We start from the raw sequence: 27,173 nt of genomic DNA on the forward strand, positions 1-27,173 counted from the left end.
CCAGATTACAATGTTTGAATTACAAAGTATGGTATAACTGTGTGTTTATTTTGGTTAAATATGATATAATCCATTGGTCGGCTATACCATCAATCCCATAAAACCTCAGTTTATCTAGGAGAATACTATGATTCACACACTCAAATGCCTTAGATAGGTTGCAGAAAATAGCAGCCAATGATATTTTGTTATTTAATGCTTGTAAAATTTGGTGGGTGAACATGTAAATGACATTCTCAGTAGAGCATCTCTTCTGAAATCCAAATTGTGGTTTGCTGAGGATATCATTGTTGCTCAGGTGAGATACTATTCTAGAATGCATCACCTTGTTGATAATTTTGGAAAATGATGTATGATGGATGAGTGCTGAAATCTATTTGTGTCGTAGTGCAATAATACAGATGTGTTGTTTCATGCCTAGATGAGTGTGAGTATTATCCCCTGGGTAACCACATTGAGGCTGACCAACAGAACCATCTCTCAACAACCTGGGGTTGATGATCTGACAGTTTTGATATCTTACTGGGCAATATCCTCAGTTGGTTTACACTTTACAATTTTGTTACTTGGAATGGATACAAAACATGGGGTGCCACTGAACACATTACTTGGCTAAACAGTGGTTTAGCCTTACTATGTGAATGGAGCTAGAAAAATTCAGCTTTGATGGGTAATTTTAATGTCTTGACACAATCTTTATTATGTTAGTCATTCAGATGTCGCAAAATCACTGTGCTTAGCTTCTCTTAGAGAAATTTTATTTGGCAGTTCCTTTATATATTATATGAAAATAAAATAACTTTGAAAAAAGTTAATAGGGACCTCCACATGTTATCAGTGCTACTGGACCCACACAACCCTAAACTGATCATTACCAAATTATTCTTAGAAGTAAATTATAATGCTGTAGCGTCACAGGCAATGATACTGATCAGAGTCACATCTTTCTTAACATGAAAAAAAGTGGATCAATAAAGATCCATGAATCAATCAGCCGTTACTTGAATGAGAAGGTGATATACCTCAAGTTTTGATTCTCAGATAGTTGCTGTTACTTGTGTGATTAATAACCTTTCATTGATTACATTTCCAGATGCTGAGATTATTTAGTTTTCACATATGCCAATGTTGTAGTAAGTGATAAACTGTGTACAGTTTTAGACAAGGTTGCTTAAGAAATATTAATATGCATTAATATAAAGCTTATAGCCAAATGATTGTCATTAAATTTTGAAAATGCTTCTGATAATAATTAAAATATGATAACGTGGTGACAAATTTTTGGTATTCCTGCTTGATATCAGTGGCATATGTCACTGAAAACCGCCAGACCTACTACCGAAGGTCTGCTACCTGACCAAGGACTTTAAAACAAACCTGACCAAGGACTTTAAAACAAACCAGGGTATCGCCACACTTCTGCAAAATCACAGGTTCGTCTTCGATTTCCAAGGACAGTGTAGTTGACGGAGACTACAGAAGACTAGCCTTCAGCAAGAAAGTCTGTGTGCTCCAGTTATACTCAATATACAATGATGAGCCAAAACATTATGATCACCCGCTTAGTAACATGTTGGCCCACCTTCAGAAGGGAATACAGCAGCAATTCTGCATGTTATGGATTTGAAAAGCGCTAGATGGGTTTCCAGAGGTATCTAACACCAGACACATACAAACAGGTAAGCAGTTCCCTTAAATTACAAATCAGTGGTACACAGTTGTGGAGCTCATGTTCCATGAGGTTCAGATCAGGCGAATTTGGTCAACACCAACTCAAAGGAAGGCCTCGGCGCTTGTTCGTGACGTCGTGTCAGCTAGGCACGGCGAACGCCAGGTCTGTTGCAGGCATACTCCCTCTCTGACACAGGAAAATGTGAAACTATTGGCGGTAGTTGACCAACACACATCGTTCTGAGAGATTACTGCAATCAATTAATTATGCAATTCATTACACTTCTTAACAAATAGGGTACTCCTGAACTTAAATTTCCACCTGTTTTAAGGATTGTGATACAAAAACAATTTCATGGTCCAGCAGCAACAGAATTCGTGCTTCTTTACCTTATTTGTAAATTGGAGGAAGTTACGTTAGTACTGGGTTGCTTTTACAAGAAACTGTGAACATATTGGTGCTCTTCTTTAGGTATCTTGGTTGACTATGGGGTGAGGAGCACTGAATGTTAATGAAATGTCTTGCGATTGTACACGTTAGGGGAGGGGATGGGGGACAGAAGAAGATGCAAAAGAGAGATACTTGTTTTATCAAATAAAATTTTTTTATCTTATAAAGTTTCTCCTTTCAGTTGCAAGAGGGGAATACTTATCTTTTCTAATGTGCATGTTTAAAAAAGTTTAAGTTCAGCAGTATTTTCGATTTATGAAGCTATTTTGTTTCCTGTTTAGAATTCCTTTCGTTGAAAACGACTATAATCTAATGGCTGGCAACAGTCGGACATTTACACATGTAAATTAGTTCACATTTCCAGTGACGATGTCAAACGAAAATAAATATATAAATAAAAGAAACGAGTTCATTGTAAGGGGGTTGGGGTAAGTTCCGATAACAAAATGGATCAAGTAAATATAGTTTCTTGAATGTAAAATTTCCGAAGCTTGCAATGGGGTAAAGCATCTTCTTATATTGATCTACGTTTGTTTCGACAGGATTCAGTAATACAGAACTATGATCTTCATTTGTAGCTTTACCATAGTAAGAAAATCTTTCATCTAAATAAAACTGCAGAATCCAAAACAATACCAAACAGTTTGTCCAAAAGTAAGAGATTTATAGTGATAAGCACGCCCAGGCGTTTCTACCTGCAACAGACCTGGCTTTCGCCGTGCCTAGCTGACGTGACGTCACCAGCAAGCGCCGAGGCCTTCCTTTGAGTCGGTGTTGATTTGGTGGCCAAGAAATCAGTGCTTCTCTGGCCTCGTGACACAAACAGTTACTCCGCTGGAAGACGTCATCGGGGAAGACGTCAAGCGTGAAAGGATGCTGGTGGTCTGTGATAATGTGCACATAGTCCATAGTTGTCATGGGTCCTTTGATTACTACAATACTTCCCATGGAAGCCCAGTTGAAAGTCTTCCACATCGTAATATTGCTCCCAATGGCCTGTGCCCACGGCGTGGTGCACGTTTCGAGCAGCCACTCACTCGGATAATGGCATACCTGGACACGATCATCGACCTGGTGTAGCAAGGAACGTGATTTATCTAGCCAGGAGAGTCGTTTCCATTGATTCATGGTCCATTCCTGATGCTCCCGTGTCCACGGCAATGGTAATTGATGATGTATTTGAGTGAACATGGGAATATGCACCGAACTGTGTGCTCCGAAACACTTGTGCCTGCAGCAGCACTGCACTTTGTCCTCAGATCGTCACCTATCCTGTTTTACCGAGCAGGCAAGCCTCCGACCTCCACATTCTGTCGCCTTGTCACCTACTCGTGATTTGACTGTCCTTCAGCTACTTCCCACAGACAGCTACGACAGTAGAAGGCGAGCAGTCGACCAGGCACTGAGTCATGCCAACCTGACCTTTGTCGTAGTTGCTTATGTCAGTGGATTTCCTCCTTTCCAATCCATGTTGTCGATGGAGTGATTTCTTATTCTTCTCTGCTCCGTTTGTGACGAAAGCAAAGATGCTTAATCATCTAGTAACCTTGTCTAACACGACATGCATAGAAACTGATAGTGTATAACAAGTCTCGCTTAAAGCTGTCTTTAAGTTTTATGGGGCTTATTCGCATTGTGTTGTCTGAAAGGCCCAGGAAGGTAAGAAACGTCTCTTTACCTCCTATAGATATTTAATTCACGGAAGGTGGCATGCAACTCGTTAAACGTGGGAGCCAGGAAGAAGTGGAATGAGGGGTTGAACGGAAGTTGAATTCATAACTATGAAATAAATATATTGTAACTAACCAGAAAAAATTCTCTTTCGGAACATCAATGTTGCAACTACAACATGTAGTTGTTGCCATTAGAGACAAGAAGCACTTTGCGAACGCTCGTTTCTACCATAATGCAAGTTAATTTTCCAGTTGTGTATCGATTCAGCGAACTATATCTATTGCTATTAATTCGACCATATTTAAAAAAATAATATCTACTGAATAAAAGCAGACACAGCTTGGATAAGGAAGTACTCGAAGGGTATTGCCTTTTAGCCTATCGTCAAAAAATGGCTCTGAGCACTATGGGACTTAACTTCTGTGGTCATCAGTCCCCTAGAACTAAGAACTACTTAAACCTAAGGACATCACATACATCCATGCCCGAAGCAGGATTCGAACCTGCGACCGCAGCGGTCGCGCGGTTCCAGACTGTAGCGCCTAGAACCGCTCGACCACCCCGGCCGGCGCCTATCGTCATTTTGTACATTACCAATGAATCTATTACTTGAGACACACAAATCCACCGTTATTTAAAAGTACTGCTACTCACCTACATTACAATATATAAGAAAAGTGTTTATTTTCCTAAGGCGATGTAGTAGTATTTACGAGGAATGGATCATGCTGATTTTACATAAAGGATGTACTGCTCCGTGTCACACGAGTGCTGGACTAGGTGTTGGGAAATTGCGTACATGGTTGTCCTGCAGATGACACATCAGTGTAGCCCCTCATTCGCTTCATCCGGGTGAGTGCAGATTGACTCAGCGCCACCAACTAATAACACCACCGGAGGAAGCTCGCTAACCGGGATTTCCGATTTACTCGCCAGCTAACGGCTTCCGCTGACGTCTTCTCCGGGTTTTAAAAACTGAGCAATCCCTTTCGGCGGACGCCTTCACTTTATACTTCTTCCTTACTAGGATTAAATAATAGACGCACAGTCGGCTCGTGTCTGGGAAAGAAGCTATGTTTTGTGGTCTTATAGCACAGACATCAGGAGTACGCAATAACATATAACAATTAGGCGAGGAAGTAACGTAGTTATTTTCCTTGGCCGTCACATTGCATTGCTCGCTTTGGCTGAGCGCGAATGACCAACGCTTTCTGTTCTGTGTGTAAGGGGGAGCCAAATGAAAATGAGACATTTGGAAGAAAAGAAAATAAACTGTTTATTATTTCAAAAGTAATCAAATGGCTCTGAGCACTATGGGACTCAACTGCTGAGGTCATTAGTCCCCTAGAACTTAGAACTAGCTAAACCTAACTAACCTAAGGACATCACAAACATCCATGCCCTAGGCAGGATTCGAACCTGCGACCGTAGCGGTCTGGCGGTTCCAGACTGCAGCGCCTTTAACCGCACGGCCACTTCGGCCGGCCAAAAGTAATCGCCATAAATGTTAACACATTTGTCCCAAAGTGAGACAAGACGATCAAAGCCTTCATGGAAAAACGTTTTCAGTTGACTGTGTAACCACGATTGTACCACTTCGTCCGAAGCAAATCGACAGCCACGAATTCCTGTCTTGTCTTCGGGGCTCCAAAAATATAGAATCCGGGGGTGGAGACATCGGGTCTGTACGGAGAATATGTAAGGGCTTGGCATCCTAGGCAATGTGTGGACGAGCATTTTGTAGCCTGGTTGTTTCGACGAGGCTGCAGAAGTTTCACTGAGAAGTCTTCACACATCCTCCATACAGTCTCTATCCATTCGCACGTGATTTTAATATTTTTGGAGCCCTGAAAAAGACATTCGTGGCTATCGATTCACTTCGGACGGTCGAAGAGGTGCACGCCTGGGCGCAATTATGGTTTCGTAGCCGGCCGCAAACATTTTCCATGATGTCTCACAGGGGGATGAATGTATTAACAGACATTTCCACGGTGTTCCGACGCTTTAATCGTCACAATACGCGTGAATTTGTGACGTGTTGGTCGCTATGTTGGTTGATAGTCTCACAGGTAAAAGCTAACCTATTGTATTCTACACTAAATCCTGGATCACGTATCAGAACGTTTTTTTCTTTTCTGAACATCCTTGATGACAAGGCTATTATGAAGCTGACTCTAGAATGTTTTACGCATTAACGGAACTTTATGGCCAAAGAAATGGTAGAGCGTTTGCTGATCTGTTGTTGGGACGGGAAAAACTGTCTGGTTAAAACAGATACCGGTATTTTAGTTCTGAATAACAGGTGTTTTTCGTTATTTGTTTGGTCTCGGTTATAAGAAGTGTTTTTAATTTTTCATTAATAACCGATAAAAAATCACGATATCGATTGGCCATAGCAGCAGTGCTAAAATTTTTCGTTTTTAAATAATCATTTTAAAAAAAGGAGCAATTTTTATTCGTAAAATTTCCATTGGTTTGAAATATTGCATCATTACACAGAATGAGAAAAGTGATCAGTGCCATTTTACACGGTGTTTCAAAAATGACCGGTATATTTGAAACGGCAATAAAAACTAAACGAGCAGCGATAGAAATACACCGTTTGTTGCAATATGCTTGGGACAACAGTACATTTTCAGGCAGACAAACTTTCGAAATTACAGTAGTTACAATTTTCAAATACAGATGGCGCTGCGGTCTGGGAAACTCTATAGTACGATATTTTCCACATATCCACCATGCGTAGCAATAATATGGCGTAGTCTCTGAATGAAATTACCCGAAACCTTTGACAACGTGTCTGGCGGAATGGCTTCACATGCAGATGAGATGTACTGCTTCAGCTGTTCAATTGTTTCTGGATTCTGGCGGTACACCTGGTCTTTCAAGTGTCCCCACAGAAAGAAGTCACAGGGGTTCATGTCTGGCGAATAGGGAGGCCAATCCACGCCGCCTCCTGTATGTTTCGGATAGCCCAAAGCAATCACACGATCATCGAAATATTCATTCAGGAAATTAAAGACGTCGGCCGTGCGATGTGGCCGGGCACCATCTTGCATAAACCACGAGGTGTTCGCAGTGTCGTCTAAGGCAGTTTGTACCGCCACAAATTCACGAAGAATGTCCAGATAGCGTGATGCAGTAATCGTTTCGGATCTGAAAAATGGGCCAATGATTCCTTTGGAAGAAATGGCGGCCCAGACCAGTACTTTTTGAGGATGCAGGGACGATGGGACTGCAACATGGGGCTTTTTGGTTCCCCATATCCGTCAGTTCTGTTTATTGACGAAGCCGTCCAGGTAAAAATAAGCTTCGTCAGTAAACCAAATGCTGCCCACATGCATATCGCCGTCATCAATCATGTGCACTATATCGTTAGCGAATGTCTCTCGTGCAGCAATGGTAGCGGCGCTGAGGGGTTGCCGCGTTTGAATTTTGTATGGATAGAGGTGTAAACTCTGGCGCATGAGACGATACGTGGACGTTGGCGTCATTTGGACCGCAGCTGCAACACGGCGAACGGAAACCCGAGGCCGCTGTTGGATCACCTGCTGCACTAGCTGCACGTTGCCCTCTGTGGTTGCTGTACGCGGTCGCCCTACCTTTCCAGCACGTTCATCCGTCACGTTCCCAGTCCGTTGAAATTTTTCAAACAGATCCTTTATTGTATCGCTTTTCGGTCCTTTGGTTACATTAAACCTCCGTTGAAAACTTCGTCTTGTTGCAACAACACTGTGTTCTAGGCGGTGGAATTCCAACACCAGAAAAATCCTCTGTTCTAAGGAATAAACCATGTTGTCTACAGCACACTTGCACGTTGTGAACAGCACACGCTTACAGCAGAAAGACGACGTACAGAATGGCGCACCCACACACTGCGTTGTCTTCTATATCTTTCACATCCCTTGCAGCGCCATCTGTTGTTGAAAATTGTAACTACTGTAATTTCGAAAGTTTGTCCGCCTGAAAATGTACTGTTGTCCCAAGCATATTGCAACAAACGGTGTATTTCTATCGCTGCTCGTTTAGTTTTCATTGCCGTTTCAAATATACCGGTCATTTTTGAAACACCCTGTAATAACGTTGCAACAGACACATTGCATAAGAACTGGTACGGCAATGCTGAGACAATAATGTCCTTTGTACTTTGTGTCGTTTAAGCAACGCGGGTATATATATATATATATATATATATATATATATATATATATAGTGGGCAAGACTTGGCTTCACCTGGTCTGTACGGTGGTTTCTCACTGTCGTCTCAGACATCTGTTGTGCTACAGCGCTACAGAATGGCATCAACCATAGTCTAGAAGTATTTTTATAGAGTTACGCAGCAGTGAAATACAACTCTTCATTTTCTTTGAAAGATTAAAGATATGTCTGCCGTTTTTATCAAATATTAAAAGGGGGAGGAAATTACGGTAACAGTAACAAATTAAAAACTTAACAACAGTTCATTTATATTATGCAATAAAAATAGAAGAGCTGATCGGTTACGTGTGTCTACATACGAGGGGTGTTTGAAAGTCCGTGCAAAAATAAAAACTACTTACGTGTTTGGGGTAAACCTTTTTTATTTTCCCCCATAGTCTCCTTTTAGACTTATATGCTTCGCCCAATGCTGATCTAATTTGTTGATCGCTTCCGAATAATAGGAATTGACCAAGTCTACAAGACAGCTACTAGTTGCTGCAGTCACCTCCTCGTTTGAATAAAATCTATGTCCCGTCAGCCATTTCTTCAAATTGGGAAACAAATAGTAGTCTGAGGGAGCCAAGTCTGGAGAATAGGGGGGATGTGAAACGAGTTGGAATCCTATTTCCATTAATTCTGCGACCACAACTGTTGAGGTGTGTGCTGGTGCATTGTCGTGATAGAAAAGGACTTTTTGCGGTCCAATCGCCGGCGTTTTTCTTGCAGCTCGGTTTTCAAACGGTCCAATAACGATGAATAATATTCACCTGTAATAGTTTTACCCTTTTCCAGATAGTCGATGAGGATTATCCCTTGCGAATCCCAAAAGACAGTCGCCATAACCTTTCCGGCCGATGGAATCGTCTTCGCCTCTTTTGGTGCAGATTCTCCCTTGGTAACCAATTGTGTAGATTGTTGTTTGGTCTCAGGAATATAGTAATGTATTCATTTTTGATCCACAGTGACGAAACGACGCTTAAAGTTCTGCAGATTCTTCCTGAACAGCTGCAAACCATCCTTGCAACACTTCACACGATTCCGTTTTCGGTCGAGCGTGAGCAATCGTGGAACCCATCTTGCGGATAGCTTTCTCATGCCCAAATGTTTATGCAAAATATTATGTACCCGTTCATTGGAGATGCCCACAGCACTAGCAATCTCATGCACCTTAACTCTTCTGTCAGCCACCACCATATCATGGATTTTATGGACTTGTGTCCATATGGCCACTCCAAAAATTTTGAAACCACTTATAAACTGTTCTAATCGAAGGTGCAGAGTCACCGTAATGATTATCAAGCTTCTCTTTAGTCTATTGAGGCGTTTTGCTATTCATAAAGTAATGTTTAATTACCACACGAAATTCTTCTTCGTCCAATTTTTGGTAATCACTCGACTTCCTTAATTCACACGAATGCCAAACACAAAGAAATAGACTAATATACTTGAAACTTGGTGTGCGTTCTCATCACAGATGCAACTCACTAAACATGATCTCGATACGCGCCCATGGTGCCTTCTCTCGGACTGTGCACGGACTTTTCATACGCCCCTCTTAACATGCCTGTATCTGGCTGCAGCCTTGAAAACGGAGAAATTAACACGAAAGACAGAGTTCTTCAACCTTAGTTTTCACCCTTAAGCGCTGTCTATTTGTAATTTCCAAACAGTGCTATGATCCCCGATTATAACATGCTTTTTGAACAGAGTTTCAAAAAATTAGAATCGGTAGGACAATACTGGTGATTTTTTTTTAGTATTCAACCACTTATCACTTTTTGGTAAAGAAAAAACGAACGGTGGACGTATTAAGTTTTCTTTTGTTTGCCTATTAAATTTACTATTTTGATTCTATGTATATTGTAACTGAGACATCCACATGTCTGAGGATCTTTGTGAGATTTCTGTGTTTATCACAGGAAATAACACGAATAGAAAATCGAAAATCGGTTGTTTCAGCAACCAGTTATTTTGAGCGGTTTTGACAGTCAAGTTAAACTGGGTTAAAAAAAAAAACGATACAACCGAAAACCGGTGGTTTCGGCGATAACTGCCATCCCTAATCTGTTGCTGTAGATTTGGTTCAAATGGCTCTGAGCACTATGGGACTTAACATCTATGGTCATCAGTCCCCTAGAACTTAGAACTACTTAAACCTAACTAACCTAAGGACAGCACACAACACCCAGCCATCACGAGGCAGAGAAAATTCCTGACCCCGCCGGGAATCGAACCCGGGATGCTGTAGATTTGACCCAACAATTTCGAATTGGAAAGTGTTGCTTGGTAAATAAGTTACGCTTGCGAGGAAACAGAAAGGCTTTTAACGGCGAACCGCGAACGAATGAGGATAAAACAAGGAAGTGTTACAGCTACGTTTCCTGGTAGTCCACCCTATTTCTCATCATAACAGTTTTTCGGGAATCAGTCTATGGAAAGCGAGTGCGCCAGGAAGCAGGACATCATCAAGAAACGACGACTGGATGTAGGCCTATTTCTTCATCAGAACATTTTTCATGGTGTCTGTAGGTGATGTACAATTACTTTACTTATTAAATATCGCTCTATGCATCTACTAAAAAATGTGTGTTTATTTTACGACACACGTTTCGTTTTATTAATTTAAAACATCGGTGAACTGTTTTTGTTTATTTCAAAATAATTTTGTGCTTATTGGGCCATATTCAGAAAAAAAACTGACTATAGTCTGGAAGGGACACTAGTTGTTTCCTGAAGATAGCCCAATAAGCCGAAAACTAATTTGAAATGAACAAAAATGAGTAGAACAAAATTAGTCCACCTGTCTTTCAACATTAAGTACAGAATTGTTCTACCAAGAAGTAACGAAAGAATCCATAAATAAAATTAAGAAATCGGCATTGATTTGGAAAGAAACACAGTTTTGTTTACAAGTCTGATTTGGTGTTATATCTATAAGAGGCATTTAAAAAGTTTCCATTTGAGAGTGTTGCTGCAGTGTACATACAACGTAGTGCCACACCATTGTGGGTATATATGCACAGTTATATGGGCAAGGGAATCTCTGGCCGGACCTGGGGGTTGAACCCCTCTACCCCTCTACCATCCTCCACACCTACAAATCCTTAATCTGTCCCATCCTCTGTTATGCCAGTCCCGCCTGGCTATCCACCCCCCCCCTCCCCCCAAATTCTATAAGTCCCTCCACATCCTCAAGCACCATGCACTCTGCCTCACCTTCCGTATACGCCTCCTGTCCCTCACGCGGATCCTCTATGGCCTGATTCCCTTCCCCCATCTGCCCCTATTCCTCGAACATATCTGCATACTCTACACCTCCTGCAGCCTTGATCCCCCTCATCCCCTGGTTGTTCCTCTCCTCTCCAGCCCCCGCCCTCTGCCACGCCTTCACTGTTGTGTCCCCCCTACCCTCCATCTCTACACCCTTCATCTCCTTTCCTAAGGTGACTTCCGTTAACTCTCCCTCCCGGATGATGCCCTCTCTCCCTCCATTTATCCCTCCTATCAACTCTGATCCTCACCTCCCCCTCCTTTCCACTGTCCGTTCCCCAGCCTCCCTCTCCCCCCCCTCTTCCATCCTGTTTTTTCCCCACCTACCCTTTCTCTGCCTCCTTTCTCTCCCCTGAGTCCTTTCTGCTCTCACCTCCACTACCTTTCCCACTCCTTCTCGCTTCCGGCCAGCCACCTCTTTTCTATGTCCCCTCCCTCCATCGGCTCCCCCCTTTCTCTTTTCCTCTCCTTGCCTCTTTTCGCCGTCATAGGTCCGGGTCCTCAACCCCCCCTCCTCCCCCATCTGCCGCCGTGTCACCTGGTCACCTGTATATAAGTCACCTGTCACCTGTTATAAGTGAGTGTTCAGTGTTGTGCGTCCCCTGTCAGTGTTGCGAACAGCTGCCATACTGTCACTAGTTGTGTTTTTTATCTCATGCGAACAGAAACCAGACTGTCGTCGTGTTTTTTAATTGTGCCTGTCTACTTCTTCATCCGCATCGTCACCGCAGTGTTTTTTATATTTTAAATTCCACACCTTACCGCCATTTTACAGCTTTTTTACAATGTCACCATTTTATCCCCTGTTTTTTTTTTGTTTGTGTCTATTCTCATTATGTTTCTTAACTTTTCTGTAGGCTGTAGAACAGCATATTACGCTCCTGCCAGCCCGCCACTCCCCCCCCCCCTCTGGTGGGGGGAATTGAAATCCAATAAAGAAAATAAAAGGCAAAGGAATAGTGTGACATTCGTCCCGACGGGTGCGAAGTAGACGCGGAAACGTGAGCTACGGTGACGTTATTACCAAATACGCCCAAACAGAACCAACATACTGTTTTTCTTTTCTCAGCTGCCGAAGAATAAACAGCGCTAGGCATCCATGGGGAAAAGAAGAACGCTATGGGGCAGCATGTCTGTCGAAAACCACCGTTGCGGAACGAAAACTGCGACAATGGCTGCTGCTGCTTCATCACGTTCCCATATCCCAGAAGTGGGAGACACTCGAGCACCTGCCCTATAGTCCTCATCTGTCTCCATGTGGTTATCACACCTTCGATCCCTTAAAAAAGGCCTTGAAGGGTCGACAATCCCTGTCGGACGAGGATGTGCAACAGGCAGTTATAGGCTTGTTCACACTGCAAGACACGGTGTTTTACCAATCTGGTTTCTTCAGACGCGTCGGTGGGATGATTACCTCAACACTCACGGCCATTTTGTCTGACCAGCATACCGATTCTGGACTGTGCGGCTTTCGAACGGGAACTTTCTGATTGTCCCTTATAGGAAATTTGTGGTAAGGTCTTATGGGACCAAACTGCTAAGGTCATCGGCCCCTAAGTTTACGCACTACTTAATCTAACTTAAACTAACTTACGCTAAGGACAAGTCGTTAAGCTGTTTTAAGCTTATTTTTACTGCATTTGAAAATTCTGTATCTAAAAATGACTTTTCCATAGCTTATGAAATGAAATGTTTCCAGATCTACAACCAAACAAAAATTGTAAACACGTGTCATTTCAGACCACTAGCCAAGTATTAAGGGAGTAAAACGAAACACGTATGGTAAAAGTAAACGCTCATTTTTAGAAATTAATTAGACATATTTGGTATACTTTAGGTAATAATCCAGCAGAACTATATGAAAGTCTGAATAAGGTTTCAACAATTTGTCATTAATGGGCATAATAGTATCAAACATGTACAAAGCGTGTCTCGTTACATGCGAATCTGTAAGAGCTGCGCATGTATGTGAAGAGAAGAGACAATGGTTTTCTGCAACTACATCTATATCTGCAGTATACTCTGAAAGCCACTGTGAAGAGCGTGCCAGAGGGTACGTCCCATTGTACCAGTTATTAGGGTTTTTCCGGTTCCGTTCACGTATGGAGAGAGGGAAGAATGATTCCTTAAATGTCTCTGTGAGCTATGTAATTAATCGTGTCTTCGTGATCTCTATGGGAGCGATATGTAAGGGGTTGTAATATATGCCTAGATTCAATACTTAAAGTAGGCACTAAAAGCTTTCCAATTTGGTTTTCATGGGATAGGTTGTGCCCATCTGCAAGCGTCTGCCAGTTCCGTTTTTCCAACATCAAACAAACCTGTGACCATTCGTGCTGCCCTTCTTTGTACTTGTTGAATATCCACTGTTAGTCCTATTTGGTACGGGTTCCACACACTTAAGCAGTATTCTAGGCTGGGTCGTATAACTGTTTTCTGCGCAGTCTCCTTTGGTGACGCATAGTATTTCCCTAGTATTAGCAACATTCTAGGATGGGTCGCATAAGTGTTTTCTATGCAGTCTCCTCGCGGGACGCTGTGGCCGAGCAGTTCTAAGTGCTTCATTCTAGAACTGCGCTGCTGCTACGGTCGCACGTTCGAATCCTGCCTCGGGCATGGATGTGTGTGATGTCCTTAGGTTAGTTAAGTTTAAGTAGTTCAAAGTCTAGGGGACTGATGACCTCAGATGTTAAGTCCCATAGTGCTTAGAGCCATCTGAACCTTTTTTTTTTCAGTCTCCTCTGCCGACGTATTGCATTTTCCTAGTATTCCACCAATAGTCCAGAGTCTAGCATCTGTTTTATCTGTGACTGAACCTATGTGATCGTTCCATTTCATATAGGCTACCTACAAACTGTTACACCCAGGTATTTGTATGAATTTACCTATTCCAGTTGTAGCTCATTGATATTATAGTCATAGGACACTACGTATTTTTGTTTTTCGAAGCCCACAGTTTAACATTTCAGACCATTTAAGGCAAGCTACCAATCTTTACACTACTTTGAAAACATATCAAGGTCTGACTGAATATTTGCGCAGCTTCTTTCAGATAGTAATTCATTATAGATAACCGCATCGTTTGAAGTGTCTGAGGTTACTATTAATATTGTCTACACGCTCATTGATATACAAAATGAACAGCAAGGGTCCCAATACAATTCCTTGGAGTACATCCTAAGTTACCTCTGCATCTGCAGCTAGGAATGTGGTGCAATGGTTAAGACACTGGACTCGTATTGGGTCGGACGACAGTTCAAATACATGTCCGGCTAACCATAATTAGGTTTTCCGTGATTTCCCTAAATCGCTTAAGGCAAATGCCAGGATGTTTCTTTTGACAAGAGCACAATCGATTTCCCTCCGTATACGAGCTTGTGCTTCATCTCTAATGACTGCGTTGTCGACGGGGCGTTAAACTCTAATTTTTCTTTTTTTCTACATCTGAATATGACTCTCCATCCAAGACAACTTGATGCGCCCTCCCTACCAAAAAATCCTCAATTCAGTCACAAATTTGACTTGGAACCCTATCCGATCGTACTTATGATATTAAGCGTAGATGTGGTTCTGAGTCAAATTCTTTTCGGAAATCGATAAATACAGCATCTAGCTGATTGCCATGACTCACGTCTTTCAGTATATTGTGTGAGAAAAGTGCAAGTTGCGTTTCATATTATCAATGTTTTCGGAATCCATGCAAGGTAGCACTCTGTTCGACATACTTCATTGCGTTTGAACTCAGAATATGTCGTATGTTCTCAGATGCTACTACAAATGTATGCGAAGAATATTGGACGGTAGTTTTGTGGATCACTTGTGTTACCCACGTTGTAGCTGGTTCTGACCTGTAGCAACTTCCAACTACTGCGCACGGTTTTTTGTTCGAGGTATCTACGGTAGATTATAGTTAAAGGAAGGACTAAATCAGTTCAAATTCAGTATAGAATTGATAGGGACTCCGTCAGGCCCTGGAGTTTTGTTCAGTTTTAACGATTTCAGTTGGTTCTCAACGTCACTGACACTAATATATGTTTCACTCACTCTTTCACTGGTTCGAGAAATGGGCAATACTCCTGGGTTCTCCTTTGTAAAGGAACCTCTGAAAATGGAGGTGAGCATTTCTGTATTTACTATGCTATCCACAATTTTAGTTCCTGTCTCGTCCATGTGTGCCTGGACACTAATTTTAGTGTCACTAACAGCTTTTACATACGACCAGAAATTCTTTGGGTGTTGTGAAAGATCTTTCAACAGTATTCTGCTACGGTAGTCTCCGAAGGCTTCACACATTGCTCTCTTGACAACTAAGGGTGATTCATTTAGCATCTCTGTATTATAGCTCTGTGCTTTATTTTACACCTATTATCAGCGCTAGATTAGCCACGCAACAAGAGTTAGCATATGTTACGGGGCCCGCAAACTAGGATGGTGCCCATATCTACAATAAGTAGTAACAATTTTAACTCTTTTTCTAAAAGCGAGCACTGGCCACTCCATACATTATATGTCATAAGTTGACAACACTGCAAAGCTTACAAGAGAATTCTTTAATATTCTCCGAGTTGACCGTAATAACCCGAGCAGTTGGAATAGTGTTCTATGATTGCTAAAAAGAAAGTAACTAACAAAAATCTTATTTATTTTTGTAAGGTCTATTACAGTTGTTCATTCTTTCTACTGTGTATTTACCTTTCTTATAGTACTTTTATACTAGAGTGAATGTTGCTTTCTTGTTGGTGGACTATTGCTGTATGTATTGTAGTTTCGCGGTACCTTCGATTATTTTGTGTCGTTTTTTGGCGATCACTATGGACTAATGAGACACAATACGACTGTTTAAAATCAGTAGAACATATTAAGAGACTGAAGCGTAATTTATCTATTGATTGTGAAGTTTTCCGATAGGGAAACAAGAAGCACTGAAGAATAAGACAAGCTTATTTGTTTTGTTTATGCACCATACTAAGTTAAAATAATGGGTTCTGAGTGCAACGTATATAACAATGTACGTATCAATGATCGGTGTTTGATCTGATCATAAAACCTCATCGTTATAATTCATTTACTCGTGAATACAGTATGTCGAACATCGTCACAGGTGATGCAACATGGGTTCATCACTTCGAACGGGAAACAAAACTGCAATCCATGGTGTGGCGCCACACCACCTCTCCTCCAAAGAAAAAGTTCAAAGCCGCACCCTCAGAAGGTAAAATAATGACAACGGCCTTCTGGGACCCTGAAGGGGCTATTCTGTTTGATGCCCTCCTCGTGGTGCAACGATCGACTCTAAAGTGCATGTACTACCCTCAGGAAATTGAAGAAAAGACTTCAGCGTGTTCGTCGCCACAAAAATACAAGCGATGGAATTAAAAAATAAGTATTTTTGAAACCAAATTGTACGGATACAAAGAAAGACCACATCATTTCCATTAAGATTATTAAAAAATTAGCGTGCCCTGGATTTGCACTCACAACGTGCAGTTTACGATCCTAGAGCTTCGGTCACTTTTTGATGTGAAAGTTCTTTGGACATGTGTAAAATTTTCAGGTCGTGACGTTTTGCAACACATGCGTTACAAGTTTTTTTTAATCGTCTGCCCCCCGTCGGGCAGACCGTTCGCCGGGTGCCGGTCTTTCAATGTGACGCCACTTTGCGACCTGCGGTCGATGAGAGTGATAGGATGGTGATGACAGTACAACACCCAGTCCCTGGGCGGAGAAAATTCCCCGACCCAGCCGGGAAAGTGAGGGGGTCACATAAATATCAAGCAGAAAAATGTTGTAGGCGTGAACCGTACGAGACAAATATAGGCTGTCATGGACTATTAGGCAGATCTTTTTTGAGATCTACAATTTGGTATATAATTCAGTAGCTTAGGCCCTGCAGCTTAGAGAGGACAACGAATAAGCTGTGTCGATGTAAATGAATGAACTCGGAGGAAATTATGCCGCCTGTACACTATTTTACAATATTTTACAAAACCCTAACGTTACATCAGGATGACGCAGTGCTAAAATGTACATCTCAAGAATATGTGTATAAAACACCATGATAGCACACGTTTACCTTATACGGTTCACCCACAATCGTCATTTTAATGTTTTGTATTCGTTCTACGACTTAAAAAAAAGAAAATGGTGATTGTGGGTGTACTGTATGAATAAACAGATATTATCATGGTGTTTTATTTACGGTACATGCTTTTGGGGACATGTCAACATATACGTCGCTCTACTAGTACATTCCAAAGAGTGAGTTACTTTTATTTTCACACATAAAAGAAAATAAATAAATTAATTTTTGAAAGATTTTCTTTTTGATTTTTCTGAAAATTATTGACACTTGTTCTCGTAACTTCAAGTGCTTTGTTCTCCTGTCGAGAGCTTTGTTGATAGTTGTATCTGTTAGTGATTGGGCATATCTGTTTTCTCTGTCACGGCGTTATTCAACGAATGTAATTTTCGTGTAGCTTCACCGCAGTACATTGTCGGTTCAGAACGAATGTGTACAGGTGTCTGCGAACGTGTCGCTGTGTCCATGTTAGACTCAGCCTGGCCGTTTCCCTCTGCTGTTTCATAACGTTACTGTCTGTGTACAGAGAGACTAAGGCGGTCCTATGCATTTTAGAGGGTCTACTGTATCCCAAGAAATTATTTTTCGCCATTTTTTTTTTTTTTGCAAACGAGGGCCCACCAGGATGAACAACTGAGGGCTGCGAAACATAGGACCCAATCTTACACCACTGCATAGGTAGTTTCAGAAAGTCGAATTCATCACTTCGGTCTTCCCATACGAGACATGATACAGCCAACTGGCCTTGGACTCTGTACAAAATGGATGTAAATTATAATGCCGATGTGTATCGCCATCGGATTAAATAGTTCAAAATGGTTCAAATGGCTCTGAGCACTATGGGACTTAACATCTGAGGTCATCAGTCCCCTAGAACTTAGAACTACTTAAACCTAACTAACCTAAGGACATCACACACATCCAAGCCCGAGGCAGGATTCGAACCTGCGACCGTAGCAGTCGCGCGGTTCCGGACTGAGCGCCTAGAACCGCTAGACCACCGCGGCCGGCTGGATTAAATAGCAGAATTCCATTTTATTCTGTAATTTATTTTTAGTTCTACGCAGATAGAGGTAGTAGTCAACATGAGCAGTCGGCCTAGAGATACGGACCGATACTACGGACCTAGAAGTGCAAAGCGCAAAGCAAAAAATGAAATGAAAAAAAAACCTGTTGTATCAAAAACTCATAAGTTGCCAGTTTTTTGATGTTCACAATGGTGTTGCTGAATCTAAACACACTGAAGCATAAAATATAGAAGTTGCATTTTATTGTACAGATGATGGCAGTAGGCCCAGTATAAAATATTTATTATAATTTGCAACTCTTTCCGATGTAGCCACATGTTTTACAAGTGATACTACTGTCGAACGGACAGGAAGTCCTCTCAGTTCAGCCGCATCGTCATCCAAGCCCTCTCGTCCGTGAAGACGTATTCTTCAAGCCAAACAGAGGTGGAAAGTATAGCACATGTTATGATGTTATTACCATGTTCTTCGCGCCAAAAACCACACGAAAGTAATTTATATTCTAACTATATTGGAGAATGGCTGAGCAACTTTGAAATTACTGGATTGCGAATGGAAATACGTAAGTGTAAGATATTAACAGTAATTTTTTGACTTCAAAGAAAATGTACGACAAAGAAAATAAACCACGATTCTGTCAAAAGTAATTTTTCACGTGTAGACATAAGCTACCGAATAAAACTCACGGGGGAGATTGGTTGTGTTATTGATAATCTAAAGGGAACCTTTTCTGTTTTGTTTGCAAGGATACGCATTCATATGGTTCGTCACGGCTTAAGAAAGATGGATTAGATGACTGGAAGAACGCAAATATTTTATTGAAAACGCCTGAAGAAAGCACTTCACGTAGAAAAGCGATAATTTGAAACTTCCTGGCAGATTAAAACTGTGTGCCGGACCGAGACTCGAACTCGGGACCTTTGCCTTTCGCGGGCAAGTGCTCTCCGCAATATCCTTTCTTTCAGGAGTGCTAGTTCTGCAAGGTTCGCAGGAGAGCTTCTGTAAAGTTTGGAAGGTAGGAGACGAGGTACTGGCAGAAGTAAAGCTGTGAGGACGGGGCGTGAGTCGTGCTTGGGTAGCTCAGTTGGTAGAGCACTTGCCCGCGAAAGGCAAAGGTCCCGAGTTAGAGTCTCGGTCCGGCACACAGTTTTAATCTGCCAGGGAGTTTCATATCAGCGCACACTCCGCTGTAGAGTGAAAATCTCATTCCACAAGCGATAATTTCGTTGCTAGTGCGCAAAGACAAGGCTGCACGTGTCGGTTCTCAACTTGTGAGTCAAACTGAGACCGAACAAACGTATTAACAGACATTTAGAACGAATTATTACAGTCATAACTTTTTAGCAGAACGAGGTCTTGCGTTTCGGGGTAGTGATGAAATTGTTGGGTCACCTCACAATGGAAATCATTTAGGTATATTCATGCAAATAAAGGAAAGAAACTCACGACACATTTGTCAAAAACATTTACCCATTGAATTGCATGAAGCATACGGGATCATATTATTTGTGAAATTAAGAATTGGAAATATTATTGTGTTTCACTGGATTTGGCTTTAAATATATCGCATGTGGACCAGCTGACTCTGATAATCTGATAATGTGCTCTGTCCTGCGATCAGGACCAGTGGAAAGTTTTGTAAGGTTGGACATGGAAGGCCATACTGCCGAGCAACTCGTCCATAGCTTGCTATATTTTTAAAGTGAGAATGACATTGATATCAAGGATGATGATATTTGGTTTGTGGGGCGCTCAACGACGCGGTTATCAGCGCCCACACAAATTCCCGATCGTTACTCTGTCCCGTCTCGCCATTTATCCCGAATGATGATGGAAAGGTGAGGACAACATAAACACTCCCCGGGCCGAGAAAAATCCCCAACACGGCCGGGAATCGAACCAAGGACCACATGACCCAGAGGTAGCAATGCTAACCACTTTTTTTTCTGCCCTCATTTTGTTCGTTATTGTTCGCTGTATTTTTTCGGGGCGGACGTCCCATGACGCTTGTTCATGCTCATCATTGATCCATTCTCTTAGTTTTTTATTGCAGAGGGCAGCTAACCCTCCGACCGAACACGGTGAGGTACCGTGCCGGCATCCATTAGACCACGAGTTGTGGACTTGATTTCAAGCATTGTCTTGAGCAAAGCTATGACAATGCCAGCAACATGAGTGCGAAATACAGCGTCTTAGAAACACCAATTAAGAAGATAAATAAATACGAAGAATACATTCTCTGCTTCACACATTCAAAAATGGCTCTGAGCACTATGGGACTTAACATCTTAGGTCATCAGTCCCCTAGAACTTAGAACTACTTAAACCTAACTAACCTAAGGACAGCACACAACACCCAGTCATCACGAGGCAGAGAAAATTCCTGACCCCGCCGGGAATCGAACCCGGGAACCCGGACGTGGGAAACGAGAACGCTACCGCACGACCACGAGCTGCGGACTTCACACATTCATTAATTTTTTTTTTTTTTGACAGGTGCGCTGCAGAATGCTGTACAGAAACATTCTTTTTTCTGACTTCGTTGAAAACCCCTATACACTTTTTTCCGCTTTTGCATAGCGACGGGCTATTTTTTTGAAAGCAATGAAAGAAACTGAACCAATCGACTGTCTTTCTAGGCTGACTGAGGAGCACAGTTTTCCAAAGCTACGTGCTTCGTTAATTACATTCGCACGCAAGAAAGAAGTAGACTACGTTGGCAGTCGATTGCATTGCACTGTTGCTAGTTTAAGGATTTTGAGGATTTTGGAAGACGCTATCCAAGACTTACCTGATGATGCAGAATACAAAGTCGATGTCTTACTGTGTGAAGATCATACGAACTATGTGAAGCGTACGATGTAGAAGGCAGAACACAGTACTGAGAGGAAGGCTTTCAGGCGCCATGACCGACTGCACGCCTTCTGGGATTTCCACTCAGTCATACAGTTACAGAGTTCGACTACCACCGATCGAGTTTTCCGCTGACACGGTGCATTGAAATCGTTTCTGGCAACAGTTCGGATCCTCAGTCGATGCAGACCAGAATTTGTCAACTGTCAACAAACGTATGTTTCTTCGAGGACATCTGGAAAGGGAATCCAACAATTTGCTTCACGGCATAGCTGTAACTGCAGTTGCTTCTGAACAAAGCAAGAAAATTTTACGTGTATGTTATGGCGATAGAAACAGAATTATCCTGGAGCATCTTGACTATTCAGGAGACATCACACTTGTGACATCCGATTCTCCAGAACCTCTTAATATTTATTGAACGAAACAAGTGCATTCAAACTCTGCAGGTAATAGTGTCCACAGGTGTAAGTATACATTCATGCTGAGTTTTAGATGCTGGCAGACAGACTAGCTTCACGAGTATATCACTTATCTACGGTTTATTTGTTGCGAATCACCAATTGGCAGTTGATACTACTGAGTCTTCTTTCACTGTGTCACAGTCACATCAGCTAGTCTGCTTGACGGTGAGAATAACAACAATACTCACTTTGCAGATACCACAATCGAGAGTTTTTATTCCTTTTCAAGACACCTGTCAGTACTTCAAGAGCTCAAAATCTGACACATTAGTATTATAATACTTGTTAGTAGATCAACGATTTAATATAGAGTAATTGTTCACAAGTCAGAATGTGTAGCCAAAGATCGCTTGCAACATCGGGACAGGTTTTATATTCCTACTCGTATTTCATCTACCACAAGAATCGCACCAAAGTATCCAGTCAGTCATCATGAGATGCTCTTACAGACGCAACTACTAGCCGGCCGGAGTGGCCGAGCGGTTCTAGGCGCTTCAGTCTGGAACCGCGCGACCGCTAAGATCGCAGGTTCGAATCCTGCCTCGGGCATGGATGTGCGTGATGTCCTTAGGTTAGTTAGGTTTCAGTAGTTCTAAGTTCTAGGGGACTGATGACATCAGATGTTAAGTCCCATAGTGCTCAGAGCCATTTGAAACATTTTTGAACGCAACTACTTCTAGAGATCCGTGATCCATCCACACAGCAAAATCCATTCTATCAACTCCATACTTGCAGAATCATATATATGTTCGTACAGTCCCATATTCCTTGAGACCCTTGGCAGAGCGTGAGTCCATCAAAGATCGAAAGTCAAGGATTGGAATGTACGGCTATGAAACTCTTTTGTATGCTACCTAGTGAAAGTAAATGTTTTAAAACTATGAGGAAGGTTTTTAATACCAGTCACAGTTATTTCTTCATGGTAACTGCTTCAATACCAAAGACAAATTATTTCTTTCAATACCCTAGCAAAGAAATTCGTTCTGTATTACTAACCAAGACAAGATAAATGTCTTGGAGCATGCAAAGCTACATGATATCATTTTGAGAGTTATTCTTGTAGTCTTCAGCCCGAATGTTAGTTTGATGTAGCTCTCCATGATAATCTACGTAGCGCAAATCTCTTCATCTCTGCACAATCACCCCACCCTACATGCTGTATTCAAGCCTTGGTCTTTGTCTACATTTTTTATCAAATTAATTACTCCTTGGTTCCTCGGGATGTATCGTATTAACCTACCTCTTCATTTTGTAAATATGTTAAGCATTCTTCTGTAACACCAAATTTCAAAAGCTTGTCTTCTTCTCTTCTTGTCTGTACTGTTGTACTAACTACACGGTCCAGCCACATCAATGTGACCACCACCGACGTTCGACACAACGTACAGTAACCACTCACAGACGGCAGGTGGCAGCAGCAGCAGTGCAGAGTATATAAAGCGTGTCGGGGTACGCGGAAAATAGTGGAGTCGTTGTCATAATGGGAAAACGGAGAAAATTATCTGACTTCCAAAACGGCATGATCATTGACTTTCGGGCCAAGGGTGGAAGCATTTCCGAAACGGCAAATTCTATAAATTGTTCACGTGCCGCCGCGGTTAAAATATAGTGTGTGTGGCAAAATGGTTCCCTCCAAACGCGATGCAAGGCAACTGGGCGTGGTGTACAGGCGAATAGGCGTGCAATTGGTGAGCAGCTGACAGGCCAGATGAACCACGTGGCTACTGTCAGTGTCTCCACAACGACCGTTCGGTGAACGTTGCTGCTTACGGGTCTCCACAGTAGGCGCCTGGTTCGTGCACCCATGCTGACTGCTGTTCATAGGCGATGAAGGCTGGATTTGCACGCCAGTACCGCAAATGGATCTGCACTAAGTGGCTATAGGTGGTCTTCTCAGATGAATCACGTTTTACGCTTTATTGGACAGTTGACTGTTGGCGTTTACGGCTCTGCAACGATCATCGGTAGGGTCAAGGCCAGAGGGGGGAGCGTTACGGTCTGGGGAATGTTTTCGTGACATTCCCCGGGTGGTTTCGTCATTCTGATAGACACAACGGATCAACACAAATACGCATCTATCCTTGGGAACGTGTTTACCCATACATGCAATTTATTTTTTCCTCGGCACGATAACTTCTAGCCAACGGCCTTGCTGCAGTGGTAGTACCGGTTCCCGTCAGATCACTGAAGTTAAGCACTGTTGGGCTGGGCTAGCACTTGGATGGGTGATCATCCGGTCTGCCGAGCGCTGTTGGCAAGCGGGGTGCACTCAGCCCTTGTGAGGGAAACTGAGGGGATACTTTATTGAGAAGTAGCGACTCCGGTCTCGGAAACTGACATACGGCCGGGAGAGCGGTGTGCTAACCACATGCCCCTCCGTATCCACATCCAGTGACGCCTATAAGCTGAGGATGACACGGCGGCCGGTCAGTACCGTTGGGCCTTCACGGCCTGTTCGGGAGGGGGGAGAGAGAGAGAGACAGACAGAGAGAGAGAGAGAGAGAGAGAGAGAGAGACGATAACTTCTACGAAAAGGACAATGCAACCTGTCATACAGCTCGCAGCGTACGTGCGTGGTTCGAAGAGCACCAAGACGAGATTACCATACTCCCTTTACCACCAAACCCCTCGGATTTAAACCCAATCGAGAATCTGTGAGACACCTCGATCGTGCTGTTTGTGCCATGGATCCTGAACCGCGAAACCTAGCGCAGCTGGCTAGGTCACTGAAGTGAGAACGGCTCCACATACCTGCCGGTACCTTCAAGAGCCTCTCTGACTCTCCTGAATGTGCACGCTGCAATAGGTGGTTATTCACGCTGTCGACAGGTGGTCACATTAATGTGTCTGGACCGTGTAAAATGCCACACTTCGGACAAATGCTTTCAGAAAAGACATCCTAACACATTTATATTCAGTACTAACTTTTTTTCCTTGGTCAAAGAAGCTTCTGTTACTACTGGCAGTCTACGCTTATATCCTTTTTGTTTCTGCCATCGTTAGTTAATTTGCAGCCCAAATAGAAAATTTCGAATATTACTTTTAGTGTCCCGTTCCGTAATCCAATTCTTCCACTATCTCCCGATTTAATTCGACCATATTCCATTCCGCTTGTTTTACTTTTATTGATCTTCGTCATATAAGCTCTCTTCAAGACAATACCCATTGACCTGATGTTCCAAGTCCTTTGCCGCCTCTAAAATAATTACAATGTTTTTATTTTCATCCCCATGGACTTCAATTCATTTTCCAAATTTTTCTTTAGTTTACTTCACTGGTCCTCAGAGTATAGATTGAATGAGTTGAGGGCTAGGCTACAAACGTCTTTCATTGCCTTTTCTGTTAAATTCCGCCTTTCTCATCCTTCGACTCTTGTAACTGAAGTTTGGTTTCTGTACAGATTATAGATAAACCTTCACTTCGAAACAGTGTGGTAAAGCTTGAAGACTGGCGGTTGTCCTTTTAATGCAAAACTTCGAAGACGCTTCACATTAAAGGCACATAATTCCATTCGCCACTGCAGGTTAATTTATAAGAAAGCGGTACTAAATCTTGTGGAACATATGTTTCGATAGAAGATATTTGTATCTTATTTATTCGTATATTATGTCCATGTCTCTTAAATAATCATTTACATAGTTATATATGTGGTGTCTGTTCTTCCGGACATTTTACGTAGTTATATATGTGGTGTCTGTTCTTCCGGACATTTTGTTCCAGCAGCCATTATCAATCAAGACACAAAGGAATTGCATGTAGTTGCTAGGCGCTACAGTCTGGAACCGCGCGACTGCTACGGTCGCAGGTTCGAATCCTGCCTCGGGCATGGATGTGTGTGATGTCCTTAGATTAGTTAGGTTTAAGTAGTTCTAAGTTCTAGGGGACTGATGACCTGAGATGTTAAGTCCCATAGTGCTAAGAGCCATTTGAACCATTTATTCCCTCGGCTGCGGCCTCCTTGACCAGTCGCGACCATACAAAGTATAAAAACACGTTTAAAATGTCCAAAACCGATTTCATGGAATACCGTTGAGAGTTGCGTCTTCCTGTTTGCATATGGGGACCCAATATTTAATGTGCACTCCAAACCACGTTGCAAATTCGCATTTTTCTCATATCTAAATCATTGGCAGTCGTTGCTGAGGTGAAAGAAGCGGTCAGTAAGAGAAAAAAGACCGACTGAGGATCGAAACCCAAAACTTTGGGACTGCAGTCTGGTATTTCTGCTACTCCTCCTACCACAAGACCTTATCCTTTCCGTTTCCTTCCCTATCTTTCTCCAATCCGTCCGTGTATTCCGTCTTTACTGATTTCGTCGTCAACAGGACGTTAAATGTCAATCTTCCTCCCTTTCTTCTATACGCGAGCGCTAACTATATGGTCACTTGATGAAACTATACAAGATGCTGAAATCAGTAACCAAAACAATCTGTCCGTAGGTGTATGAGCTATTGACTACGACGTCAAATATTATAAATTCTATATACAGGGTGTTTCAAACTCAATATATGGGTTTTAAGGCTTTATCGCATTTATTACATTCAAATTATAGTTATAAATAATTCATCAAATCAAATAGAAACTCAAACAGCTTTTCTTAAAATTATTGACTGTGAGCACCACTCGTCACACATCGAGTCGATAGGTGAGTTCTTCTCAAACCTTGCTCAGTGCGTCTAGTATAATTGTTGCAACACTACTGTTTCTAAAATCAGGTAGACCCGCTGGTAGCGGAGGCGTACACATATGACCCTTTATGAAATCCCAAAGGTAAAAATTGTATGTGGTCAGATTGTGTGTGAACGTGATGGTCTTGTGAAAGAAGCTTTGTCAACCGGCCACTTGCGCTCAATCCAGCGGTCGGGCACAGCGTCGGTTAACCAATCGCGTACTGGGTTATGAGAATGAGGCGGCGCACTAACTTGCTGCCATATAAAGTTCTGTGGTTTCGCTTCTTCCATTTAAGCATAGAGCCATTCTTATAGCGCATCAAGATAAGAAAAACCAGTTACAGTTGCTTCACCGAAAAAGAAAGGCCCATAAACTTTCCGCCGTGATATGGCTCAAAAGCATTCAATTTAGGGGAGTCTCGTTGCAACCGGACCATCTTGTGGGGATTTCCTGAACCCCCCCCCCCCCCCCCCCACGCTCCCACAGATGCGCACATTATGTGTGTTCACATTTCCACTTAGGTGAAATGTCGATTTATCACTGAAGACGACACGTCCAGAAAATCTTCCTCGTCATGCAGCAACATTTCGCTCGCAAAGTTGAAACGTAAATCGTGGTCTGTAAGCTTTAAAACCTGTAGCAGCTACAAACGATAACGCCGTAGTTTTAAGCGTCTCCTTAAAAGTCTCCACACAGACTAACTAAGGACTAGCCTTCCGAACTAATTTCTTGGGCTGCGCGTGAACTCTCACTCGTTCAACAAGTTCTTCAGTCACTCTTTGTCATGTTGTACTCTTCCCCTTACGAACATG

The 27,173-nt window shown here is 42.4% G+C and overlaps 1 protein-coding gene and 1 pseudogene across 1 annotated transcript in view; one reads left to right on the forward strand and one right to left on the reverse strand.

The window, feature by feature from the left end:
* The window catches only part of LOC124555571 (metal cation symporter ZIP14-like), a 222,960-nt gene that overhangs the window by 106,121 nt on the left and 89,666 nt on the right, over window positions 1–27,173 (reverse strand). The gene's annotated exons all lie outside the window — the stretch shown is intronic.
* On the forward strand, window positions 23,830–23,947 carry LOC124557214 (annotated as a pseudogene).

The sequence above is a fragment of the Schistocerca americana genome, chromosome X, assembly GCF_021461395.2.
Source record: "Schistocerca americana isolate TAMUIC-IGC-003095 chromosome X, iqSchAmer2.1, whole genome shotgun sequence".
Taxonomy (NCBI): domain Eukaryota; kingdom Metazoa; phylum Arthropoda; class Insecta; order Orthoptera; family Acrididae; genus Schistocerca; species Schistocerca americana.